The sequence below is a fragment of the Camellia sinensis genome, chromosome 9 (assembly GCF_055761805.1).
Source record: "Camellia sinensis isolate YWXY chromosome 9, ASM5576180v1, whole genome shotgun sequence".
NCBI classification, from domain to species: domain Eukaryota; kingdom Viridiplantae; phylum Streptophyta; class Magnoliopsida; order Ericales; family Theaceae; genus Camellia; species Camellia sinensis.
The window spans coordinates 164658464-164663596 of NC_138969.1; the positions used below are offsets into that span (position 1 = coordinate 164658464).

Here is a 5133-nt window from a genome sequence, read left to right on the forward strand (position 1 = left end):
CCAATACCTTCCTTTTGGCGACTAATTGTTTAGTCGCCAATTTAGGACTTTCGGCGACTAAATATTTTTTAGTCGCCAATACCTTCCCCAACAATCTTCCTGTGACCAAGCCGGTGACCAAACTATTTAGTCGGGAAAATTTTTCGGCAACTAAAATTTGACTTTTGGTGACTAAAAATTTAGTCACCAAAAGTGCAATTTCTTGTAGTGCCTGTCTTTTTCTGAGAGAGAGAGAGAGAGAGAGAGAGACAGAGAGAGAGAGAAACATTATCATCTTATCCTTCACACATTAGACTCGTACAAATTTCTTAGTCCAGGAAGCCCCAGCCACAGCCTCTCCCATCTATCATTCATGGCAGTTTCATCACTATACATTACTACTCTTTATCTTCTTTTTCATTCCCATCTCTCTCCATCTCTTCACCATAACCAGTACTAACCACTTCAACACCACCTCTCTCTCTCTCTCTCTCTCTCCCCCCCCTCCAAAAAAAAAAAGTTATGGAACTCATCATCTGCAAAGATGCAATTCAATATCTTGAGCTTCTCATTCTCTTCTTTTCTTGTATTTGTTTCAAGTTTAGCATTTCCATAGACACCATTACTCTCACTCAACCCATTAATGACCGTGAAAGTATAATCTCAAGAAACAAAGTTTTTCAATTGGGATTTTTCAGCCTTGTCAATACTACCAATCACTATGTCGGTATCTGGTACAACAACATCCCTGTGAGGACTGTAGTATGGGTAGCTAATAGGGACAGGCCTTTAATAGATTCTTTCGGGTCTTTGATGATATCCAAAGATGGCAATCTAGTGGTTTTGAATGGGCAAAAAGAGTTATTTGGTCATCTAATGTTCCAAATTCTATGGTGAATTCAAGTGCCCGCCTGTTAGACTTTGGGAACTTTGTTTTGGTAGATAACTCAAATGGAAGGACAACATGGGGGAGTTTTCAATACCCTTCAGACTCATTCTTGGAGAAGATGACGTTTACTAGTGATGGAAGTACCGGTGAAAAGATACTGTTGAAATCATGGGAAAACCCTTCTGATCCATCCATTGGAAGCTTCTCTGCTGGTATTAATCTTTTAAACATTCCAGAATTTTTTTTATGGAATGGAAGCCATCCATATTGGTGCAGTGGTCCTTGGAACGGTCAGATCTTTATTGGAGTACAACACATGACTTCACTGTATGGTGATGGTTTTAATGTGGTAGATAACAAAGAAGGAACTGTATCTGTGTCTTTCACTTATGCAAATGAGTCTGTGTTAACATACATTTTCTTGAATCACGATGGAGCTCTAATGCAGATGGGTTGGACTCAAGGGAAGCAAGAACCAGAGGTTGACTGGTTAGCTCCAAAAACTGACTGTGGTATTTATGGCAAGTGTGGGCCATTTGGAAGCTGCAATTTGAAGGATTCACCAATTTGTTCTTGTTTGAGAGGGTTTGAGCCAAAACACATAGATGAATGGAATAGAGGAAATTTTATTAGCGGGTGTGTGAGGAGAAGTTATTTGCAGTGTGAGAGAAACAGTAGCAATAGTAGCCAAGAAAGCAAGAGAGATGGGTTTTTGAAGCTGACAACAATGAAAGTACCTGTGTTTGTAGTGTGGTCACCAGTTCTATCAAATGAGTGCAAAAACCAGTGTTTGAAGAATTGTTCATGCACGGCTTATGCATATTATGATGGCATTGGTTGCATGTTATGGAGTGGAAGCTTAATTGACATACAGAAATTCTCCAGTGATGGGGCAGATCTTTACATTCGCGTGGCATATTCAGAGCTCGGTAAAATATTGCCTGTCCATATCCTTGTGCAACTTAAAACTCAACCCTTTGTAGTTGATCTCAAGAAACTTTAGTACTTATTTAGTAAACTTGGTGATCTAATAAAGAAAAAACGAAAGATCAATAATTGTGTGGTCCATTTTACTTGAACTATTTTGATATTTGTTATGTTTTACAGATAAAAAGAGGGACTTGAAACTAGTCATTGCGATTTCAGTGATCGTAGGGTCAATAATGATATCCATCTGCTCATACTTCATATGGATGGTGATGGTTAAACAAAGAGGTACAACAAATTTAATCAATCTGACTCTGAAATTAAGAAAACATTTTCTTCTATCATGTAGTACCTAACCTAGAACTAGTATCAGGATTCAAAAAGAAGAGCAATGAGATGCTACCATTTAAGAAATGGTCTCCAGAACACTCAACTGAAGTGTCGTTTGAAGATAATTTGAACCAAGTTAAACTTGAAGAACTACCACTCTTCAAGTTTGAGAAACTTGCAATTGCAACAGACGAATTTAACTGGACCAACAAGCTTGGACAGGGTGGTTTTGGCCCAGTGTACAAGGTAATAATGATTGTTCACGCTGATCTTGAATTTGTTTTGTCAACAAGTGAAATAATTTGGTGTTTGTTTTAGGGGAAATTTCCAGATGGACAAGAAATAGCGGTGAAAAGGCTTTCAAGGTCCTCTGAACAAGACCTCGAGGAGTTCATGAATGAAGTTGTGATGATTTCTAAACTCCAGCACCGTAATCTAGTTAGACTCCTTGGCTGCTGTGTCGAAGCAAAAGAAAAGATGTCGGTCTATGAATACATGCCAAATAAAAGCTTGGATGCATTTCTCTTTGGTTAGTACAAGTAAAAGCTCTTAACAAGTTGTTGCTTTCGTTAGATAACTCGTTATCTTTACTCTTTAGACTCACCATTTTACCAAAATTAGAACTTTTGTCATGAAATCAATTTCGTTTGCCTTTTTCTCCCACTTATACTTTCTTTTGAATGACATTCTTTTAGATCCACAAAAACAAAAGCTCCTAGATTGGAGTAAACGCTTCGACATCATTGAAGGGATAGGCAGAGGCCTCCTATACCTTCATAGGGATTCTAGATTAAGGATCATTCATCGAGATTTAAAGGCAAATAATATTTTGTTGGATGAAGAGCTAAACCCTAAAATTTCAGATTTTGGAATGGCAAGGATTGTTTGTGGCGATGAACACCAAGCCAATACGAGAAGGGTTGTTGGAACATAGTAAGTACCTGCCTCTTTCTCCAAAGTCTTCATTCTTTCAATGTGGAACCTCCTAATTTAATGCAATAAAATGAATTTTGACTTGATGTAGCGGCTATATGGCTCCGGAATATGCAATGCAAGGAAGCTTATCAGAGAAATCAGATGTATTCAGTTTTGGTGTTTTGTTACTAGAGATTGTAAGTGGAAGGCGGAACACAAGTTTTAATAATGATGAGCAATCTTTGAGCCTTTTAGGATATGTAAATCCACTTGATTCATTTGCATTTCCTAGTTCAACACTCAAAGGTTTATTCACTGTCAAAACCTAACTTTTACATGCCATATTGTTGTTAAAATTTCAGGCTTGGAAATTGTGGAAGGAAGATAGCATTGTGTTGCTGATAGATCCAACGATATCTTATCAAGACTTCAGATCGGAGATTTTAAGATGTGTACATGCTGGACTGCTCTGTGTACAAGAATTTGCAATAGATAGGCCTACCATATCCATGGTTCTTTCTATGTTAAATAGTGAAATTTCATATCTTCCAACACCAAAGCAACCTGCATTTACTCAAACACCAAAGAATCTGTCTTCACAACAAAGCCAAAGTAGATGTTCTAGGAATGAATTTACTGTTACAATTGTTGATGGCCGGTAACATCACAGGTGTCGAGATGATTATTTTTATTTTTATTTTTTTTCCAATTTCATGTACATAAGGACATGACATTGTAAACAACTTGCATCAAGTGGTTTACTAACAGACCTATCCACAACTATTTTTGGTGTTCTGTTAGCCCTTATTGGACAAACAATTACAATTCAAATCTTTGTGGGAACACTTATATTTTAAGATTTGTTTTTTCTTAATCTGGAATTTACTTGTTGTTGAACAAGGCCGGTTCCTAAACATGTTGGAAAAAATCATTAATCTTATTAGTTGAATGATTTCAGCACCAACACACCCTTCCAACTTAGGTTCATATAGTATTTATTTAATTAACATGAGGTATACACACAAACAAAAGAATTAGTGCAAACATTAATTATATATTTAGTTGTGTTCATTTAATAATTTTTCATTTTTCATTTTTAAAACCAATCAGAAATTAGGTAATTGATTTGATACAGAAGTTGGGTGAATTAAAAAAAAAATGTGAACTGTCATCTGCATTGACATTGCCTAGTGCTGCAACTATCCACATTCCAAACACAGATCTAGACTGTCAAAAATTAAAAAACTATGATGGATTTAAAATACAATTGCATGATAAATTTGTCTTTTATGGTCAATTCTTCATGTTCATACTTAACTAATGACTGCTAAGTTCAGCATGAATTCAACTCATGCCTTCGGTGACAACTAATAAAATTGTAAAGAACAGAGAACTTGAGTTTTAACTAATATAGTTTTCTAAGTTTATGAATTAGATTACAAGATAACAGTAAAATACCATCTCATTTTATGACCTTAATTTAAACAGAAAATGTATATAATCACATGTTGAATTATTTGTGTTGATGTCTCAGATATCAATTGACTTATTATTATTATTTTTATGTAATCAGCTCATTTTAATACTTCAATGGAGTGGAAACAATATTTTGTGGAGGAAACTTCATTCCCCACCCACCCAACCTCCCCCCCCCCAAAAAAAAAAACTATATCCCGTTGATCTATTTCACACACCAACTTTTGATATTGTCAATTTGCCCCCTGCCGTCACATTTAACCGGAAATTTTTTTAAAAAATTACATTTTTATCCCAAATTTTGAATTATAAATTCAAACTCACCCTTCCTATTTTCCTCTCCCACCCAAACTACCCTCTCTCCTCTCTCAACCTAACAACCATCACCACCAGCAACACCAGTTGTTCGTTAACGGAAGCTAACAACCATAAGCTCTCACGTCATCTTTGTCCTTCCAGTGGCAGCCATCGCCTAGTGACCCTCCGGCAGCTTGCAGCAGCGACATTGCCAGGTTGCTTCAATTTTTTCTTTCATCAACCTATTTGTGGTTGTTCTCTCTATACCCTTCTCTGTCTACAATTCACGCACAATGGACACGCCGTTTGCAACCTTTGGA

The 5133-nt window shown here is 36.5% G+C and overlaps 1 pseudogene; it reads left to right on the forward strand.

Moving 5' to 3' along the window:
• Positions 1-338: 338 nt before the first annotated feature.
• Positions 339-3912, forward strand: LOC145798829 (G-type lectin S-receptor-like serine/threonine-protein kinase At1g11330; annotated as a pseudogene).
• Positions 3913-5133: the final 1221 nt, after the last annotated feature.